The sequence below is a fragment of the Nipponia nippon genome, unplaced genomic scaffold (assembly GCF_047370975.1).
Source record: "Nipponia nippon isolate SJK-2023a ecotype South Korea unplaced genomic scaffold, ASM4737097v1 scaffold_37, whole genome shotgun sequence".
Classification (NCBI taxonomy): domain Eukaryota; kingdom Metazoa; phylum Chordata; class Aves; order Pelecaniformes; family Threskiornithidae; genus Nipponia; species Nipponia nippon.
Genome location: NW_028262355.1, coordinates 1,554,390 through 1,568,064, shown reverse-complemented (window position 1 = coordinate 1,568,064; position 13,675 = coordinate 1,554,390). Strand labels below are relative to the sequence as shown.

General features: G+C 50.3%; 1 protein-coding gene across 1 annotated transcript in view; it reads right to left on the bottom strand.

The window, feature by feature from the left end:
* Window positions 1-7,883, bottom strand: part of RAB27B (RAB27B, member RAS oncogene family) — a 45,044-nt gene extending 37,161 nt beyond the window's left edge. The window contains exon 1 of the mRNA XM_087772827.1: window positions 7,623-7,883. The gene's annotated coding sequence lies outside the window, so the exon portion shown is untranslated. The remainder of the gene's footprint in view (window positions 1-7,622) is intronic.
* Window positions 7,884-13,675: the final 5,792 nt, after the last annotated feature.

The window sequence follows — 13,675 nt, the reverse complement described above, 5'->3', positions numbered from 1 at the left end:
CGTGACGGTAGAGGAGCCCCATGTTGGCCAAGTGTCTGCACGTGTGGTTAATGCAAATGCCAGACATCACCGGCTACAGCACCTGCGTTAGCACGGCTGCTCTCCAGGGAGCTCTATTACAGGACCGCTTTTCAACAGCCGCTCCACCGATTTGCAATAAACTCTTTTTTCAGATACCGTGGGACTTTCCCTAGCAGCCAGGCTCCTGGGCAGCACTGGGCTCTCCCGCTCCTCCCCGCTAAATCGGGGCCCCCAGTTGCCCACTGCCCGGTCCCGCGGGTCCGCCCTGGCCGGCGCATCTCAGTGCCCGGCTGCTGGCAGAGGTTCTATCTGCCCTGTGAAATAACAGGTCCCCGGGGGAGCATGAGTCAAGAAATACCAATTCCATGAATTACACCTATTTCCTCAGGCAGTTCCTCCGGGGAAGCATGCGAGGTAGTGCGAGGAGATTACAAAGCAGCCTCAATAACTGAAAGAAGCTTCGCCATTAAGTTTGATGGCACTCATTTAGATCAGCTACGTTTCCCAAGTTAAGCCCATGCGACGTTCTTCACTCTCACTGCTCCTTTCTCAGACTCACAAATGCAAAAGTTCTTGCACCAACCTGAATCATAGACTCATAGAATCATTAAGGTTGGAAAAGACCTCTGAGATCATCGAGTCCAACTGTTAACCTAACTGCTGGGTCCACCTCTAAACCATGTCCCTAAGCACCACATCCACACGTTTTTTGAAGACTTCCAGGGACTGTGGTTGCACCACTTCCCTGGGCAGCCTGTGCCAGGGCCTGACCACTCTCTCCGTGAAGAAGTTTTTCCTAATATCCAACCCAAACCTGCCCTGGCGCAGCTTGAGGCCATGCCCTCTCATCCCATCGCTTGTTCCTGGGGAGAAGAGACCGACCCCCCCCGGCTCCAGCCTCCTGTCAGGCGGTTGCAGAGAGCGATGAGGGCTCCCCTCAGCCTCCTCTTCTCCAGGCTGAGCCCCCCCAGCTCCCCCAGCCGCTCCTCCCCAGCCTTGGGCTCCAGACCCTGCCCCAGCCTCGCTGCCCTGCTCTGGCCACGCTCCAGCCCCTCCATGGCCGCCTTGGGGTGAGGGGCCCAGCGCTGAGCACAGCATTCGAGGGGCGGCCTCACCAGTGCCCAGTGCAGGGGCACCATCACCTCCCTGCTCCTGCTGGCCACACCATTCCTGATACAAGCCAGGATGCCATTGGCCCTCTTGGCCACCTGGGCACCCTGCTGGCTCATGTTCAGCGGCTGTTGACCAGCACCCCCAGGCCCTTTCCCGCTGGGCAGCTCCCAGCCGCTCCTCCCCACGCCTGCAGCGTTACAGGGAAGAACGAGCTATGCTCATTATTTCAACAGTGATTTCAATATAAACAGCATCCCTTTTCTTTTTCACTGTACACCATCTGTCTTGATGTAATCGCCCCAAAGAAAGGGTTAGTATCTTTTTATTTAGAGTATTGATCATTTTAGCATCTACTATCTAGGAGCTGGCAAGTCATCTGCATCCTCTGAGTCAGCCTGATGGCACCCATACGAGTTCCTGCTCCCCCATCTTAGAGAAGAGCAGAAAACCCATCAAGCCAGGACAGCGCTAACGAAGCCCGTGGCAGGTTTCAGGTGAGGATGTCTCCTCGCCACCCCACCTCGGGCCGCGGAGGCCAGGCACGCGGAGAAAGGCAGCTCCCGCCGCTCATTGCCTTCGAGAGAAGAGTCGCGTCTCTCTCTTTTGTGTTTACTGCCACAACGAAGAGCTCACGCTATGCTGGCACACTCGTGTGCACAAATTAGGTGTTTGCACAGAGCAGATGCAGAGATATCCATAAAGCCTTTGACTGTTATAAGATAGTTACAGAAATCATGGATTTGCAGCCCAGTTTCAACAGGAAGAGCGTTTTCCTGGAGGAAGGAGAACGAAGAGCGGTTCGTCATGCAGACGAAGAGCTGTATGCAAGAGTCTGTCAAACAGAAAACTTTAGGATTTATCTATGCACTAATTGAGCATTTGTTATCTAGGAGGATAAATATCTGTTTCCAGTGTAAGTAATTTCTCCCTCCTACTCCAGTGCAAACCCGGTGCCTGCCGAGCAGAATAGATGGCCCTGACCAGATCCTTTTATTACTTTCCCTGAGTTTCTGTCTGGAAAATGCTGGGGAGGAACTTATTAAACAGCGGACATTTGGAAACAAAGCCCGATAGGAGCGATCGCATTAGATAAATGAGTCTTTATCTACCATTTAGCTTTCTGACATGCAATAAATGTCTGCCTATATTATTTCAGACAGTAATTTTACAGATGTGACCATTAGCCATAAATTTACCCAGACGAGACAACTCTATTTAGTGGCTTTGATTGCAGCAGCCGTTGCTAACGGGCTCGTGAACGGCCAATTGCTCCTTCCGTAGGTGCCCGATCCGCGGGAGACAGCACCGAGAGCGGGGCTGGGGTCTCCCCTCCACCTCCACCCCCCCAGGAGTGGGGGGTCTCCCCTAGAGCCACCTGCCCTGGGGACACGCGGTCCCTCCTTGCGCCTCGGGGCAAGGGGCCGCAGGAGGTCGGTAAGCAAAGCTGAGCTCTTCACAGGTCAAGCCCGCTATGTAAAATATCCGTGCTGATGGAGCTGTGCTAAAAAGCTGTGCGGAAGATCCCAGCTTTGGGAAAAATGTTGCCTTAGCAACTAATTGCCAGCCTGCTTTTGCAGAGGAGGCGGCTGCGGCTGCGTTTACGTGCAGGTTAACTTCATTCCTGCTGCAAAGACTGAACACGATTTCCACTGAAATGAGAGATGGCCAGATATTTTCAACTTAACCATGCACAGACTTTTGTCGTGATGGTGTGTTATTTTTAATCTGTACCCTGACAGATTGCATCCTTGCTAATCTGATTTGCATTTGCATCATGATTTAGTTAAACTGTAGCATGAAATGTGCCCTTGGAAACACCTCTGTAAGCACGGATGGTGAGACGCGTCCTTTGACCACCTCAAGCAAAGACTGCTCAGGGGCTCAGAGCTCAGAGCTGGGTCACCCATAGCAGCAGCAGCAGCAGCAGCAGCAGCAGCAGCAGCAGCAGCAAGGTTGAGTTTCACACTCAGCACGTCGCACGCCAGAGCACAAACAGCATTTCGAGGCGACCATGCTCTCGGCAGCGTCATTTCCTACAAACATCAACACCGATGTGAGTCACCCTTGGAAATCAGAGCTATATAGATCTTAACTCAGGCATTTTGAGAGATGCACTGGCTACAGTGTCTTTGGGAGCAGCGGGGCCGGTTGGTTGCCCATGGCTTGGCAGAGCTTGCGTGCCGGGCTGTCCCCTCTCGCTGTATTCATCCACCCCGCGCCTGGGCTCACCGCTGCTCTAAAGCCACGTTGGAATTGCAGGGGCAGAAGCGAGGACCGAGTTTGGACACAAGGCTGCACAGGCTCACGGTGTTCCCAGCAGCGTTTAGACACCACTCAGCAAATACTTAAGTTTACACCTAACTTTAAGCAGACATGCGGTCCCTTTGGCCTGAGATGCTTAAGCATAGGGACAGGATCACTTAGCACCTCCCGGCTGCGTTATATGGTCACATCGCTTCGATGTCCTCTTAGGAACATCCTATTTAGATGTTCCTTGAAATGATTCACACCTTGAAATGCCATACCATCCAAAAAACTCCCACTGCAAATGAGGAACAGTGTTGAGAAAGAGGTATTTATGCCCTCACCTGAGCCACGGAGGATGAATTCAAACAGAGCAATAACAACCAATAAAACCGAGAACGTAGGTAATTTGTATCGTCAAAGCTTTTTACAAAGAAAATTATACCTGACAGCATGCAGGAGTAGAATTTGTGCCGCAATATTTGGTGGAACAAGCGTCTGTCTAAACAGAGGAAGAATGTAAACAAAATTAAAATCCCAACTGCAGATGGGCATGTTTCTGCAAGACTGGAAATTTGGTGGCAAAAAGACTTGCTAGAGATTCACTGAAATCTGTGTGGCTTGTAGACACTCAGATCCTCTGAAGAAGCAAATCACTCAAATATTTTGTTGGCAGAAAAAAAGAACAGATTAAATCAGTGGAGGAATCACAGCTCTCTAGGACTAGCCCTGGTAGGAGGGTGATTAATGAAAACAGGGTGGAGGAGAGGCTGCTGCAATGGTTGACTTTGCTCTCTTACGGCAATAAATCAGGTGCATTCAAAATGATGAATCCTAGAGGTTTTGTGATATAGTGAAGACCCTGTAATGGTAAATTTACGGAAGATATTCTGAGAAAAGTTTCAGAATGGCTCTCCCTACTTCTTAATTTTAATTAACACACTATTAATTAAAAAAAAAAAACTGTAATACTTTGCAAAATTAATATCTCAATAGCCCTTTGTTTCTTTTAAAATCTTTGAGAAGATTTTAAATCCCCAAACCTGAAACTGGCTGTTTCTACCCAAGATATCACTGTTCCTTTCAACGAGTAAATGAACGCTTGCAAAAAGAACCAAGCTGTGTCGTTAACCTCAGCAACACGGCAAATAGGGGGGAGCAGGCTGGCTTCACGCCCTGCCTCCTCATCCTCACTGAGGGCTGCGGCATGGGGACAAGGGGAAGGGACACAATCACTCCCTCCCTGCCAAGAGCGACCCCAAACTGCCACAGAGCAGGAATACATGCAGGTTTTAGCCTACGCCTCGAGGGATGCTGCTGTGTTATCCCGGGAGAGATGTGTGTGTCCTGGCCAGCTCAGTTGGGGCTCAGCTGCAAAATGTTATCGAGGAAAGTGGGCCTGTGTGAACCTTATGAGGTTCAACAAGGGCAAGTGCAAGGTCCTGCACCTGGGTCAGGGCAATCCCCAGTATCGGTACAGGCTGGGGGATGAAGGGATGGAGAGCAGCCCTGAGGAGAAGGACTTAGGGGTGCTGGGGGATGAAAAGCTGGACATGAGCCGGCAATCTGCTCTTGCAGCCCAGCAAGCCAAGCGTCTCCTGGGCTGCATCCCCCGCAGCGTGGGCAGCGGGGCGAGGGGGGGGATTCTGCCCCTCTGCTCCGCTCTGGGGAGACCCCCCTGGAGCCCCGCGTCCAGCTCGGGGATCCTCAGCACGGGAAGGACATGGAGCTGTTAGAGCGGGGCCAGGGGAGGCCACCGAAATGCTCCGAGGGTGGCCCAGCTCTGCTGTGAGGACAGGCTGAGAGCTGGGGGGGTTCAGCCTGGAGAGGAGGAGGCTGCGGGGAGACCTCACTGCGGCCTTGCTGTCCTGAAAGGGGGCTGACAAGAAGGATGGGGACAGGCTTTTTAGCAAGGCCTGCTGCAACAGGACAAGGGGCAATGGTTTTAAACTAAAGGAGGGGGGATTTAGACTGAACACAAGGAAAAAATTTGTCATGCTGAGGGTGGTGAAACACTGGCCCAGGTTGCCCAGAGAGGTGGGAGATGCCCCATCCTTGGAAACATTCAAGGCCAGGCTGGACGGGGCTCTGAGCACCCTGATCTGCTTGAAGACGTCCCTGCCCATGGCAGGGGGTTGGACTGGATGGGCTTTGAAGGTCCCTTCCATCCCAAAGCCTTCTATGATTCTATGAAAGCTGCTGGGTGCCCTCGGAGCCCTCCGGGCTGCAGCCCATCACCCACGGGAGGCAGAAAAACGGAAACGAAGCACCATAAATTATTGCAGCGGAGCCTGAGCTGGGCAGGCAGTGGGTTCCTGCTGTCCCACCGCCCTTTCGGCTCTGGGATGGCCCCTGGTAGGAGATGCTGAAGGGGTGGCACAGACTGGGGACCTGCCGTGGGTTCAGGTGCCCCTTCCCACTATATATATATATTTATAGCTCCCGGGAAAGCTCATTCTCTTCATTTTGGGCGACACCCTAGGACTCGGGAGTACAACAGAGCCCTTGGCAAAGCTCAGGTTTAATTTTGGGCTGCAGGGGTGCCTCCTGGCTGCCCCCCACGCTGGGCACCGCACGGGTGCCCCGATGGCCGTGCAGCCCAGAGGCGCAGGTGAGGGGCCAGGGTCAGACCCTGCTGCTGGGGCACAAAGCCAGCACCGATAACAGGGGTCACACCTTGTGGTCTAAAATCTGCTTCTTACGCTTTTGCTGTTGGAAAAAATATGCAGTGGAAACACACTCCAGCACCGACGTTTTTGCAATCAGCTGATACATTCACATGGAATTTGTTGGCCTGAATTCCAAATCAACCAAGTTGTTCTCCTCAAACGACTTTAATTACTCCAAATTAATAAGCCTTATCCCTTTTTATCAGTAAGAGAGAAGTTTTGCCTCTAAATGAATGGTTTCCTAGGTAAAATTCACTGTGCTCCCCTGGGGCTGGAAACACAGTTGTGTATGTAATTGTGGGCGACCAACTCGCTGCCTCTGCTCGGACATCTGAAGCTGAGGTTTGCTTTCTGCCTCTTTATAGAAAAACTTAGTTCGTTTGAGGGAGACACAAACTTCCCAGGCTTGGGTTAAAAGTTGGCGAGGTCTGCATGCTGCCTTCCCGCAGCGGTGACCGACAAGCCCGAGGAACCATCGCCCACCTGGACGGTCCAGTCCAATTCTCTTTATTTTTTGAGATTAAACGAAAAAAAAATGATGCTAGTTCCCCAATTCCCCTTCCGATTCAATTCTATTTGGCAGAAAAAGACAGACATAAATCCCGCTCCTGCAGGTTTAGTAAGAGCCCCCCAAGAAGAAGAGGGATGAGGTTAAGGTGCCGCGGGGGATGCCGGCACCCTTGGCACCAGTGCTGCTCCACTGTGCTTTGCAGAGGGGGGTGACAGAGAAAATAAGTTCTGAAATTCATGACAAAATTGTGATTCAGAATCACATTCACTTGTTTAGGAGAAAGACACTATTTTAAAATGACTGCGGACGTCAGCTATGCTCGTTTTTATCTTGATGCTTCTGGAGGAGTCTGAGAATGTGATTTACCTTACTGCTGCTCTCTTACACAGCACAGAGTTACAGGCTAATTTAAGCTGGAAGGGACTTCTGAACATCACCTCAAGTTTCAGAAACATGAATATATCCTTTTTTTTGCTCGTTGCTGACTGTAAGTCACAAACTGCACAGAACAATATTGAAGCTGCAGCAGGCGTAGAGGGAGGGCCGGCAGCCGCCCCCACGGCTCGTCCTCGAGGTTTGGGGTCACATCTCCCTACCGAGCTACCCCCAGGCTGGGTCGCAGCCCTGGGGATCCCTGCACCGGGTCCCCCGCTGGCTCCATGGCCTGAATCGGCAACCTGTATGCACACAAAGCGGTTCACATCCCCGGCACGGGGTTTTTGGAAGAAGCTATGGAGTAATAGATGCTGGCTTGGGTAAGGAATGCAAACAGCAGACTGCCTAGAGCCCAGTAAACACCCCGCACAGCCCACCCAGCCCATCCCTTAGCCCCACAAACCTTCACTTTATCTCCTAAAATAACATCTTTAACATAAGAAAGATACATTTAAAACTACTTCTTACACGGCAGAATAGAAACAAAGGTTAAACATCATAAATCACCGAGTCAATTTTAATAGAACGTTTCCCTATTTATCTTTCTCTGATAAGAAACTTCGTATTAATCCAAACTAATAAACAAAGTATTAAAGCATACCATTAGGTAATAAAATGAATCAACTTACCGGAGATCTAGCTCAAGTTTAATCCTTCTGCTGCCTTCTGCTGGTTTCCAACTTCTAAGCAATAATTTATTACCGCTATATGAAATATTAAAGCCGGTGCCTGCAGCATTGCCCTATTTTTTAAGGTCTTGAATGCACCATTTCCTAATTCCTGCCCGGTTACTAATTTCTGCAGACTCTCACTAAATCGCGTCCCGTTAGTGCTACTCCCCCTCAGCACCGCAAAGGCAAAACCCACCCAATTTATGGCATCTCGGCCGATCCGAGGAAGCGGGGAAGGGTGGGACGTGCCTCCCACCTACGCTGTGCGCATACAGCCGGAGCTGCTGGCGACGCGTTCGCGTGGCTGCGTCCGTATTCCCTCCGCGCCGGAGCTCCCTGTGCAGGCGGTTTCCCTTTCTTGCAGGGAAACACAGCCTACGACAGAAGACGATGCTTTGCCTCAAAGGGCGGGATGGAGCTTGTCGGAGGCATCTCAGGAGATCCATTTTAATGCTGTGGCAGTGCATCAAATGTTGCTGCTCATTTCTTGTTTCGAGTGGCTAAGTGATAAATTTTGCTTAGGAGAGAGAAGAGTTAAACAGGCTCTAGCATCTTCACATCTCCCGTTATGAAGATATGGCAGACCCTGCTGTGATTTTCTGCCAGAAGGATTTTAAACCTTGCGTGAGAGAAGCAGGGAGGGGGGGAAAAAATCTCTTTTCTTCCCCAGGTTCATCTGTTTGCTCTTCTCCAGCAGGAGCCGGGTATCAGGCAGCAGGGAGGATGCAGAGCCCCAGGGACCCGACGGAGAGACGGTGCCGCTGGGTTGAATAAAGCAGATTTTGGGTCAGGGGCCAAAGCCAACTTTGCCTTTGCCCTGGGGGAAGCGGCCCTGGGCATCTCGTGTACTGCCAACGTTGGATTTGCCCAAAATTTGCCATTTCTGTCTCTTAAAACAGGAGAAACAGAAGCACACAGGGCACGATGGCGTCCCTTGGTTTATGCCCTTCTCCTTAACCGGGCATTGCGTTTTGTCTCTCACCTCCAGGACACATTTTTCCCCAGGCTCCGCTCCAGCGGGTCCACCCTCCTGCAGTGCATTTCTTCCCACGGGCACGCAGGGGGACCGGGAGAGTTTAAAGGCAATTTTAACTGCAAACAAAATATCAATGGAGCGAGCAGATGGAGCGGATCCGAGTTCCAGTTATAGGCACCGTGACGTGAGAGCATCTTCCACCAAAATAGGGGGAAGTGGTACAAAAATAACTTTTTCATTCTTGTCTTTAGAAAAGGGATGTCGCTGATGCCAGCGCACCCTAAAATAACCAGCTGTTTGTCAGAGGAGAGGATTCAGCGTTGTCCCAAGAAAGAGGCTGATGGGGGAGTTGGACCGATGGAGCTGGGGACCAGCTTCTCGTGTGAGCTCCCGGCGAGAGCTACAGCGGGCTCCCGAGAGCCCAGAGCCACCGGCCCTGAAGGCACCAAGGGAGGGAATAGCCGAGCGTTAGGGACTCGCTGTGGACCTGCAAGGCTCCAGATACTTTTTACTTTACCGTATTGCAGTGTTTAGAGAAGCGTGTTTTCCTGATCGGCTCGTCTGGCACAACCTAGATTTCCCCCAAGATATCTCGAGGGAAAGATGCAATCTGCTTCTCCCTGGCATCTATTTGCTTCTGTAAACTCCAAGGCAGAACACTCATCATATTTCTGTTAGCAATGCCTTTTGTTTCTGTCAATGAAAAATGAATCTCAAAGGGGACGTATTTTTCTCCAACTGCTTGGGTTTTGTTTAGTAAAATGCCTTAAAGCCATAATTCTGCATGTTTAAAATTTGCCACTTGTTAGCTCCCACCCCACTTTCTCAATTCACGTTGCAGCCATGAGTGATACATAACATCCAAACCCCAACGATGTTTTCTGGCGTTATCAATAAACAGAGGCAGCTTCGGAAGAACGCAGAAGGATGGTGATGGATGAGGCGCAGATAACAGAGATTGACATCCCACCAAGCCCAGGCGTTTTACCTATGGAGGCTTCACCCTGACAGCCTGCAGGCATCTCACCAGCACTAATGAACTTATTTTACACGCCGTTATTTATTTTACAGAGGGTCTGCACTCACCTGCAGCTCGCCAGCAGCTTCTGGGACCTTCTCGTGTCCATCTCGAGTCGCACAGCCTTCGCTTGCAACTGCAAACTCCGCTGCTCGTCGTTCACATTACTGCAAAATAGTCGTAGGATTTATTGCTAAATGTTTTTACCTATCAAATCACAAGGCTGCGTTTCAGTGAGAGGTGTTAATCTCCCAACAGCCCTCCTTCCCCCACGGCGAGCGCGCTGTGGCTGACAGCCTCACGCGGTTATTTATTTGTAATGAAAAGGATCCCTTTAATTAGCCAATTCACAAGAAAGAGGATCTCACGCGGCATCTCTTAGGGACTTTCTGACATTTCTTGAGGATTAGCAGCACCTTAATTATTTAAAACCTGCCATTTACTCGGTGTCCTACATCTCCTGAGTCAATTAAAACACACAGAAATGTCGACAAGGGCATTTCAAACTACTGCTGCACATCGAGTCACTGAGGACGATCACAGAAAAGCTTTCTGAACCAAACTAGGATATATATGGATGTATCACAGTATAGGAGAATTGCAATAAGGAGGGTGGAAAGGACACTGGGAGAACATCTGTTCAGTTTTCCTGCCTCCATCTAAGATGGGTGTAGGTACAGCCCACCAGACAAATGTTCTTCAAATGAACCAGCCCTGATTTCCAGCCTGGGCTGTAGGAGACCTCCCGACAGCCAGCATCCCTGCTTTGAGAGCGAAGATCATCTCCTCCGGAGGGACCAGGCAGATGGAGCTGGAGAGCAGCAGAGCAGATCTCAACACAAGCAGGTTTTGGTAGAGGAGCAGAGCTCCAGCTTGCTACCTGCCTGTTTGATCTGCATTTAAAACAGCAAAAAACCCTTCAAAATCGTTTTATGAGTAAACAGCTACCCAAGGGCGGTGTGCAGCTCTTGCTCACCGAGCGGTTTGAATAATAGATGGCGTTCGAGAACATCTGTGTTTCTACGCGAGAGAAAGGAAAGATCCGGGGAAATCCTGTAAACGCTAACACAGCCTCTGCTCTCTAAAGCAAGAATAACCATCAAACACGCAGGTCTGGCAGCTTAATTTAAGGGAGGGGGAAAACGTACTCTTTTTTTGTTTTTTTTTTTAAATAATTCCAGCACTGGGAAACTCTCAAACAGGTTCCCCAGGAGGGCTTGGGGAGCTCAGGGAGATCTAACACCATTTTGGGCAAACGGCGTAAGGCAGCCTCGCGTACGCCGGCCCCCGGAGGCCTTGCGGTCCCGGCTCCAAGGCAGCGCTGAAGATCACCTGGGGACACCCGCTGCCGCTCGCCCGCGGCTCATTCAGCCGTTCGGCCCCGCTGCACAGCGTGCGCCTTCAGAAGTACCTTCTGCTCCTCTGGAAACAGCCGCACGGAAATTATTTCCCCGCAGAATCCTTGTTTTGCTTCCTATCGCTGCAAGTTCGGTCTCTAACTTGTGCAGAGCTAGTACACAGAGGACGTTTACTCCGGACCTATCCATTTTTGCTGCTACGGAAGCATAAAACCTTTAAAATTAAATTTTAATTAGCAAAATATACAGTGGAGAACAATCTCATGATGAGGAATGAGGTCCACGATGTGACCTGTGGGCATTTTACATTTCCCAGCCTTCACATCAGGGGTCACACAAGGAGCTGTATCTGAAAAACCCCTGATCGGTCCCCAGTTTCACCCGGTGATGTGCAAGCGCAGCATTTTAATCGCCAGCGTAGGGAAAAAATTGATCATCAGCTTGAAAACCACCTTCACGGCAGAAGGTCACGAAGGGCTGTGAGATGGTCGCTCATGCAGCGACAGAGCACTCGGGTCTCTGGAAAGAAATTACGTCCGTGTAATTCCCTCTCTCATTCCCAACACTGTGTTGCTTGGTCTCGCTGGCAAACGCCGAGGACGAGTTTTACTGAGCAGCGCAAAAGTCACTTTGCAGCAGACTTAAAAGCTCTGTGGTCTCATTTAACCTTTTCCTCAAATGCACATTAATAATTCATCTCCTCCTCCCTGTTCGGCATTCATTTCAATATTGATTTTCCCTCTTCTCCCGCACTCTTCCCGGTATTCCCATGCCTTCCCTCCCCTGGCACTTTGCAGCAGGCCTGCAGTCGTGCTCGTTGATCTCTCCTGCTCCACCTGGGCCAGGACGGAGGATGGCCAGCTAATCAAATCTGTCTTGGGTGTTTTATTGCACTTATTATGCTTTTATTAGCCCCAAACTACCTCTTCTCCGCCCATTCAAAACCTCCTGCTCAGGCTTGCAGGGAGGTGCATTGCATGAGCAGCAAGCAACCCAATAATCCCAATTTTCTTGGGCTGGCAGAGCAGGACACGGGGCAGAGCGACTCTTGGCTTCTTCACGGGCAGGCCTGGCCTGTAGGAGCTCATTAAATATAGGCATTAATTAAGGAGCACGATTTCCCCAGCCGAACGATGACAACCCAGCACGAGGGCTAGCCAAGCTGGAGTTGTAATTCATATTAGAAGGGTTTTTCTAGCATTTAAATGCATTGTAAAGATGGTGCGGGGAAGCAGCTGGGCAGAGATCCGCAAGAACTTGTTAAATCCTGGCTTTGCAGCTTTTTTCCCCCTCTCTCAGATTCCTGGCATGCCTCTTAAATTTTCTGACCCTCTCTTCTGCACGAGGAATTAAAGGAGTGTAATTATTTCCCCTTAATACACAGAATTACGAGGATTAATTAGGTATCTTAATGTAACGTACCCACAACAGGCTCTAGCCTGCCTTTGTGGGTTTGTAGGCTTTAGAGGAACATATAGGGAAAAAAAAAGAATTAGGCATGATGCTACAGTGCTTATAATCTCAATACGAGAGAAGCGACTCTGAGAAACGTTAGTATTTCATGCTTTTTGGTTTTTTTTCTTTTTTTTGGTGGGCAGACACATGTTTATATTTCAAAATTAGGGCAGAAGCGGTTCTGATGCGGCGAGTCCGGGTGAGGACGCTCAGGGCCGCGTCGCGGCTGCCGGGACCGACACCACCGCACACCCTCACAGGGAGGAACAGCGGCAAGCTGCAGCTTCTCCACCTCAGCGAGAGAGGATCAGTCCTGATCCCACTGAAGTTAAGTCGCAAATCTGTTCTTAAACAGAAGTAAAAAAACCTCGTCCCAAATAACAACCGTTCCTCGAGAGAAGAAACCGCAGCGTCTGAGTACAATCATGCTGGCATTCTGCACCGTTGAAATATTAAACTTCCCTACACTCGGACAAACAATTAACGCCCGGTGATTTATTTTTTTTTCTTGGAAAAACCACAGAACCTGACCCAGGGCTTTAAACTGGTCCTAACTGAGGGCCGCACAGACCGGCCGCTTGATGAGCGATGAGCCCAGGGTCCCTTTCCTCTCCTTTCTGACCCTATTTTAGTATAACGTGTAAAGGAAATAGGAACCAAGGTTTATATCTGAGCCCCGTTGCTCAAAGCAAATAATTGACAGACTTACAGATCTCAAAAAGTAGGAAAAAATTACTAGATATATTAACCTGATTGCTCGTGTCGCGCATTTAACAGATTTTTCATCCAGGCAGCCCTTCGCTGCATACAAGCCTGAGTTGGGTTAAAGGAAAGCTTAGGACAGCCCCGTCCTCCCGGCTTCATTTAAAGGTATTCATAATTTTGGGAGTTATCCAAAAGGTTTCCCAACCTCACTGCCACAAATAAAAATTGATTACTTAGACTTAGGTATTGCTACTGCTTAACGTGCTCATTTAAGCTCTTCACATCTCCCTCTTAAAAGCATTTCAACCTCACAATTTATTTCTTTATTTTATTTATGTATTGTAACTCTGCCCAGCCGCGGCAGAGGCCGGTGTGGGCCCGAGGCCGCGGTGCTGGTGCCACTGCCTGCCGTGGCCGCACCGGGCAGGAGGAGGCGGTGGCTTTGGGACTCGCTCACGTGGCCAGCGGAGCGGACGAGCCCCCTCCCAGCGCTGAGCTG